The sequence below is a fragment of the Chelonia mydas genome, chromosome 5 (genome assembly GCF_015237465.2).
Source record: "Chelonia mydas isolate rCheMyd1 chromosome 5, rCheMyd1.pri.v2, whole genome shotgun sequence".
In the NCBI taxonomy this organism is placed as follows: domain Eukaryota; kingdom Metazoa; phylum Chordata; order Testudines; family Cheloniidae; genus Chelonia; species Chelonia mydas.
Genome location: NC_051245.2, coordinates 4,838,571 through 4,847,124, shown reverse-complemented (window position 1 = coordinate 4,847,124; position 8,554 = coordinate 4,838,571).

Genomic DNA, 8,554 nt, shown 5'->3' with positions numbered 1-8,554 from the left:
CCCTGTTGAATGAACGAGGTGTGAGCGAGTAAGGCGTGGAAGGCAAGCACCTCCGGACAGCTGCAACAGTTGGAGAAGGGATGGAAGCCAAACCCAAGAACAATAAAACTTATCAAGTGGGCTCATTAAAGAAGATTAGACATATTGATGGCCTTGGGAGTTAGAAGCGAGCACCTTCTTTTGAAAACACCCTCTTTTAAAATAAATGTGGCAGCATTAAGACACCGCTCAGAAGGAAGCGCCACAGACGACCAGCTGACTCAGACACAGATTTTGCATCCGGTTTAGATTTGCATGAGAGGGAAGCGGCTATAAATGTGAGGTGTCTTGCAGAGGATCCCGGGTCTTGTCTTGTCAACATCAGAGCATCGAGCCGGGTCGGCAGAAGCCCGGCTCCACCTCTCCCCCATCTAACTCACCTGGCAGGTGAAGTTAAGGGGAGCCACTAGTTGGTAACAACAACAAGACAGAGTGTGCTTGTGTGTGTGTGTGTGTGAGTGCATGAGTGTAATATAGATCATACGCGTATGACACAGTGTTGGTTGATACATGTATTGCCAATAAATGTGGCGTTTTGCCTTATCCCCTCTGAACAGATCCTGTGCAGTACTTTAGGTCCATCAGGGTTTTAGATAAGTAGGTCTGAGGTGTGATTTGATGCTTTTTCATACCTGGTTTTAAAGCTGCTTACACATTGCTGCTCTGTGTCTCCGGAGAACAACAACAGACACAAAGGGAAAGTTTTCCCCCCATTTTTAAATGTTTTAGCCTTCCCATTGGCTCTTTTGGTCAGGTGCCCACTCCCTTCCTTTTACCTGGGGGACTTTTAAAACCCCTTACAGGTAAAGCAAGCAGAGAACAGCCACCAGGAGGGACTTTATAGCTAACTGACTGGCTGGGTGTCCATGAAAGGGAGCTCCCCCTCGCCCTTCATTTATCACGGGCAGATTCCTGGAGCAAAGGTCAGCATCAGGAGTCAGGAGCCAAAGCCTAAGCCGAAGGGAAAGCCGGGATCGTGATCAGGAGGTGTAGCTGAGGGTCAGAGCCGGGAGTCAGAAGGCAGGACGGAGCTGGGTGCTGGGGCAGGAACAGGTACAGCTAAGACAGGGACTGGAGCAGGACTAGAGAGAGCGGAGGCCGGGACAGTACCAAGTGCAGCTGCTGGCAAGGAGCCCGTGGAGCAGCCACTGGCCACTGGACTGCTGCTGTTACTGAGCGTAAGTATCCGCCGGCCGGTCAGACCGTGCCGTCAATCAGACGCTGCGCTCCTCAGGTTGCCAGGAGACTGGCTCCATGGCAGGCTGGCCCCTGGTACAGACAGACGTCTGACGCCTTCAAAAGCAAACGCCTCCGGAAAAGACGAGCGGGTGAGTGGAATGAAGTGATAACAAATGCCGAGATTTGCCAGCCCGTGCAGCAATCCCTCATCTCTAAAGTTCCCCAGAAGAGAGCACGGCAGCGTCTGGGATGTGGTCAGACTGAAGCTAGAGTATCTGGCTGGGCAGGGGTTTCATTGGGCCACTGGAGCAGGGTGACCAGGTGTCCCGATTTTATAGGGACAGTCCTGATTTTTGGGTCTTTTTCTTATATAGACTCCTATGATCCCCCACCCCATGTCCCAATTTTTCACATTTGCTGTCTGGTCACCCTACGCTGGAGCAACACACCAACAGGGACGACTGAAAGAATTGCTCCATCACACTGTCCTCAAAGAGGGAAAAGGTCTGGGACCTAACAACATAGAGGACATGTAACAAGCTGCCCAAGATATCCAGGGCCTTGTTTGGGTCCTATGTGATGCCAGATGATGTGGGAAGGATTCAGTCTCATCTTCATGATTCACCATTCCCCAAATCCTTGAATTGCAGTAATGACAGCAAGACACGAGGCAGCAGCGGAAGGGAGTCAATCGCGGGTTTAAGGGGAGGGATGAATGAGGCAGGTTATTTATAGAATCAAGACCCTGTTGGCATGAGAGCTTTTAGGGCCAAAACCAAAGCCCATTAGACTCTGCAAAAAGACTCCCATAGCCTTCAATGGGCTTCAGTTTAGGTCCTTAATGAAGAGCACGATAGCCCGGTGCACTCTGGGAGATCATAGAAGATCAGGGTTGGAAGGGACCTCAGGTGGTCATCTAGTCCAACCCCCTTCTCAAAGCAGGACCAATCCCCAAGTAAATCATCCCAGCCAGGGCTTTGTCAAGCCTGACCTTAAAAACCTCAAATGAAGGAGATTCCACCACCTCCCTAGGTAACCCATTCCAGTGCTTCACCACCCTCCTAGCAAAAAAGTTTTTCCTAATATCCAACCTAAACCTCCCCCACTGCAACTTGAGACCATTACTCCTCGTTCTGTCATCTGCTACCACCGAGACCAGTCTAGATCCATCCTCTTTGGAACCCCCTTTTAGGTAGTTGAAAGCAGCTATCAAATCCCCCCTCATTCTTCTCTTCCGTAGACTAAACATCCCAGTTCCCTCAGCCTCTCCTCATAAGTCATGTGCTCCAGTCCCCTAATCATTTTTGTTGCCCTCTGCTGGACGCTTTCCAATTTTTCCACATCCTTCTTGTAGTGTGGGGCCCCAAACTGGACACAGTACTCCAGATGAGGCCTCACCAATGCCGAATAGAGGGGAATGATCATTTCCCTCGATCTGCTGGCAATGCCCCTACTTATACAGGCCAAAATGCTGTTAGCCTTCTTGGCAACAAGGGCACACTGTTGACTCATATCCAGCTTCTCGTCCACTGTAACCCCTAGGTCCTTTTCTGCAGAACTGCTGCCAAGCCATTCGGTCCCTAGTCTGTAGCAGTGCACGGGATTCTTCCGTCCTAAGTGCAGGACTCTGCACTTGTTGAACCTCATTTGTCTAGGTCCCTTGGTATCCTATCTCTACCCTCCAGCGTATCTACCTCTCCTCCCAGTTTAGTCATCTGCAAACTTGCTGAGGGTACAATCCACGCCATCCGCCAGATCATTTATGAAGATATTGAACAAAACCGGCCCCAGGATTGACCCTTGGGGCACTCCGCTTGATACCGGCTGCCAACTAGACATGGAGCCATTGATCACTACCCGTTGAGCCTGACAATCTAGCCAGCTTTCTATTCACCTTATAGTCCATTCATCCAGCCCATACTTCTTTAACTTGCTGGCAAGGATACTGTGGGAGACCGTATCAAAAGCTTTGCTAAAGTCAAGGAATAACACATCCACCGCTTTCCCCTCATCCACAGAGCCAGTTATCTCGTCACAGAAGGGAATTAGGTTAGTCAGGCATGACTTGCCCTTGGTGAATCCATGCTGACTGTTCCTGATCACTTTCCTCTCCTCTAAGTGCTTCAGAATTGATTCCTTGAGGACCTGCTCCATGATTTTTCCAGGGACTGAGGTGGGGCTGACTGGCCTGTAGATCCCAGGATCCTCCTTCTTCCCTCTTTTAAAGATGGGCACTACATTAGCCTTTTTCCAGTCGTCCGGGACTTCCCCCGATCGCCATGAGTTTTCAAAGATAATGGCCAGTGGCTCTGCAATCACAGCCGCCCACTCCTTTAGCACTCTCGGATGCAGTGCATCCGGCCCCATGGACTTGTGCTCATCCAGTTTTTCTAAATAGTCCCGAACCACTTCTTTCTCCACAGAGGGCTGGTCACCTCCTCCCCATGCTGTCCTGCCCAGTGCAGTAGTCTAGGAGCTGACCTTGTTCGTGAAGACAGAGGCAAACAAAGCATGGAGTATATTAGCTTTTTCCACATCCTCTGTCACTAGATTTCCTCCCTCATTCAGTAAGGGGCCCACACTTTCCTTGGCTTTCTTCTTGTTGCTAACATACCTGAAGAAACTCTTCTTGTTACTCTTAACATCTCTTGCTAGCTGCAACTCCAGGTGTGATTTGGCCTTCCTGATTTCACTCCTGCATGCCCGAGCAATTTTCTATACCCCTCCCTGGTCATTTGCCCAATCTTGCACTTCTTGTAAGCTTCTTTTTTGTGTTTAAGATCAGCAAGGATTTCACTGTTAAGCCAAGCTGGTCGCCTGCCATATTTCTTGTTAATGTGCTGGTCGCCTGCCACTATTCTTTCTACATATCAGGATGGTTTGTTCCTGCAACCTCAATAAGGATTCTTTAAAATACAGCCAGCTCTCCTGGACTCCTTTCCCCCTAATGTTATTCTCCCAGAGGATCCTGCCCATCAGTTCCCTGAGGGAGTCAAAGTCTGCTTTTCTGAAGTCCAGGGTCCGTATTCTGCTGCTCTCCTTTCTTCCTTGTGTCAGGATCCTGAACTCAACCATCTCATGGTCACTGCCTCCCATGTTCCCATCCACTTTTGCTTCCCCTACTAATTCTTCCCGGTTTGTGAGCAGCAGGTCAAGAAGAGCTCTGCCCCAGTTCGTTCCTCCAGCACTTACACCTGGAAATTGTCCCCTACACTTTCCAAAAACTTCCTGGATTGTCAAAGATGTAGTTCAGCAGGCCTCTGAGATCCACTCCCTCAGAAAAATTTCTGAAGCAGATTTTGCCTTGGGACTGTCACAGGAAAGGCTGCAAAATGCTTCCTGCCCTCTCCTGCCTCACTATGCACTGCATATGTGTATTGACTTATGTTCCTATGTGATTGATACTGCGCTCCTGTCTGGTGCTCTCTAGTTATAGGATCGGGGAAGGTTTCCAGTAGCTACTATTTTGGGGAAGTTGATCATTTTAGCTGTTTAATAACATCAAAGCATTCCCTGTTGCACCTTGGCCTCCAGCTCTTGGCTTAGAAGAGCTTTTTTCCTTACTCCATTTCAGTTGTTCGGTTCTTAGAGGCTAACTTGGCAAAAGCCAGTGAGTTATAAACAGCCCTGACTGTAAGTGACAAACGTGTTTATTGCCGGTTGGGCCGGTATCATTATCACGTCTATTTCTGGCTGGGTTAATGTGCTGTGCTCCAGGCATGTTCTTTTGCAGCCTCCTCTAGAGACCTTTGCTTGCAAAAGGTGCCAGGCTAAAGCCCCAGAAGGTGCAGTGGGTTTGCTACAGAACAGGTGCAGCCTGGGTCAGCAGCAGCATACACGAAGGGAGCCAGTGATTCTTTTACTGCCACAGTCTGCTTGCACCTTCAAACCTTTAATGTATTCTTCCTTACAATACCCTGTGAGGTACAGGATCCCCGTTTATGGGGAACTGAGGCTCAAGAGACTGAGGCCCAGATTTTAAATGTTAGGCGTTGCTCTGCTCAGCACCGGAAGGCCTTTAGGCAGCTAAATCCCATTTCCAAAAGCAACTTAAGCAACCAGGAGCCTAAGTCACTTCTAATAATGGGCCTTCGCTATCTGAGTCACGCAGACCTCGCAACACTGAATGGAGCAACGGCAAAACACCTTTAAAAATCTGGGCGTAAGTGACTTGCCCAACATAATGCGGGCAGTTTGCAACGGAACTGAATTCAGATCTCCCAAGTCGCAGGCTTTCACTTTAACCACTGGGCAATCTTCCCACCCTACATGAGCCATCAGGACTGACCCTGGGAGCGTGGAGACGGGGATGGGTCGGGGTTGGATGCTTGCTCTGCGGTTCCGTGTGCTGCGCCTGTTCTGTGGATACAGACAGCACTTCAGATGCCAGGGCTGGTAAATCCACTGTGGGGAACATACTGGCCCATGATCAGGTCAAAATTCATATTCTGCAGGCAGGCCACGGTTCCCTCCTTTGTGGAATTTCCATTATCACTGATCACGGCTTCAGAAATGTAATGTAAGAATGCTCCGATTGTCTTTGTATCAGCCGCTGCCGAGCAACCCTGGCCTGTGCCGCCCACGTCTAATTAGCAAACACTGGAGATCTTCAGAGCCACGCTGGTATTTTCCAAAAGCCCTAATTGGTGGCTCTGTACCCAGTGTTGGGGCTAGCACATTGGGGGAATATTTTTCCCCCCAACACATAATAAAAAGCAAATGGGGGGGGCCCTTTAGCTGCCCGGGGCCCCACTCAATTGCTTAGTCTGCTTATGCCTCACACCGGCTCTGAATGTACCTTTAAAAGACAGCATGGTAGAGCTCGTCTGAATCCCCTCCTTTGGGAGTGCATCAGAGGGGCTGGGAGAGACCCCTTGTGTGGCCCTATAATGAAGGCTTGTATGGGCGTGGTTCTGATCCTGCACGTGCCCTGGTCCAGCATGGAGCGGGTGCGGCCATGTGAAGAGGTCTGCAGGACCCTTGTCTGCTTGTCCTTTGGCTTCTGCCTGATGCGAGGGGCTGAGTGTATTTAAACTCCACTGGCTGCCCTCCACATGACCTCCCAGGAGCAGAAGCCCAAGCAGGGCTGCTTCTCTCGCTTCATCACAAAGTTCCCTCTGTGGCGGTCCCGTCTCAGAGCAATCGGCCAGTGAGACGCGTCAGTGCTGGAGCCCGAGCTTAGCCAATTTCCTCACATTCGTTCCCACCCCGGCTGCCTGGAACCCCAGAAGAGACGTGCTGTCTGCCCATAAAAACACCAGAGGGGCCTTGCGCATTCCTTTAATGTTTTCATGTTCCCTTAAGGACTTTATGCTGAGAGCTCTCCATGTTACTCCCCCCAGCTCCACTGGCTGATGAGGGTGCTCAGCCCCTGGCTGAATCAAGCGCTTAATAAGCAGGTATATTAACCAACCCCTTTTAGTTGCTCATCCCTGACACAGCAGGTTGATCTGAATGCTGGGCTGGGGGGTCAGGACTCCCGAGTGCCATTCCTGATAGTCCTGGACTAGTTGCTCCCCTGGCTGCACGTCTCAGTTCAATGGAATTAATACCACCCTAACTCACAATGGGCTTGGAGTAAGTGTCTTTTATGCAGAGGAAGGGGCTGTGTGGGTGTGAGGTATGAAGAAGCAGAACGTAGGCAGGGATTCTGGGGCACAGTTAAGGTTGGCTTAGCAAAGGATGACTCAGGCAACCCTGGGGCCTTCGTCAGAGCCACTTAATTGGCTGGCTCCCAGCTGCACCTTCCCCTATTCTGCACCAGCCTGGGGCTGCTGGTGCGGGGGGGGGGGGGGGGGGGGGGGGCAACCGGTTGGTGGTGTGTGGGGAATGGGAATGTATCTGGATTGCTGTGTGGGTGGAGAAAGGGAGTTAGGGACACAGTGGATGGGATTTTCCTGTTCATCCGGTGTGGGAAGCAATCTGTGATGTGCCCCAGCCAGGCCTGGGTTAAAGGGGGGAAATGCCTGATTCTCCCAGGGACAGTAACTCTGTGTATTGGAGGGGGGCGGGGACTCTTGGGGGGGCTGGGTAAAAATGAGCCTTCTACAGGCAACACACTTGTGCATTTCTAATCTGTTACTGAAATGGAGGGAGCTGGTTAATTTCAGCAAACAGCACAGAACATTTGACAGATCCCAGCAACACGAACTCAAGTCTGGTCCACATTTATCCTCAGTGCAATTTTGTTTCCCGCAGTGAAGTTACACCAGGGTTGACTTTGGCTCATTATATTTAATCTTTATTATCTGAGACCAAGATCCACCTGTTAAAGGATTGGGCCATCTGCTGAGACTTGGCCAGTCCGTTCCAGACAAGCCTACAATTCCAGAGCTAGCTTTTCTTTTCTTCCTAATTTGGAATAAATGAAGGGAGCTCTGGATCAAATGTAGACTGGCTCTGCTAGTCTGGGGTTTGGGGAGGGGAGGGGAGAGGGAAAGGAAGATACAAGCAGGGAGACTCATTTTTCAAGTTGGGTACAAACCACATATTGTCTTTTGGCATGGCTGTTACTGAATGGATTCTCATCACACTAATATTCAAGCAGTGAAAAGTAAAATGCAGTCATGAGCTGGCAAGACTGTCTGTGAACTTACCACTGTTCCCTTCTGAATGGAATCAGCACTGCTCAGCGGTGTGTCATATGCCCTGTATTGCAAACATGAAGATTCTCTTTTACCTCAAGCAGCATGGGGCCTGTACTCTCAACCTTGTTGCCATGAAATTCCAAGTGGTTATGGAGTGTGGCACAGGGATGGCTGTGAAGTTCTCACTAGGTGGCCAGCAAGTTGTTACAATATGTATCTAGCACTGCAATTGCAGCAGGATAGGGAAGGTTTAATGAGATAAAGCCATTAGCGAATCCATCACCAAATACATCTGCTGCAGGCTGGCTTGGCAACCTTGGACCTGGGGCGGGGCGGTGTGCGGGGGGAACTGGGGTTTCCTTTCCCAGATTCCCCTGGGATGTCAGTAAGCTCATCGCTGCAGGGCAGGGAGTGGCTTGTGTTCCACAGCCCCACCTTCCAGAGAACTAGACAGACTCCAAAGACAGCTCATTCGTCTGGAAGGAAGAAGGCTGCAAACTCTGGGGCTTGACAGGAGATCGAAGGGGGAGCTGGCGCCTCTGGCCTCCCTCAGGCAAGGGGAAGATCCTAATCCCTTTTCCTGCCCAACCATCTTGAGCAGCAAAGTTGCCAGCCATGCAGAGGCTTGCGGGAGGGCTCAGGGCAGCTGCACAGCAAAGTAGGTTTCCACCCTCCTCTTATCTCCCTTTGCCCCTTGTCCGATGCTGCCGCGGGGAAGGTGGGGGGGTGGATGGGTGGAGATGTTTCAC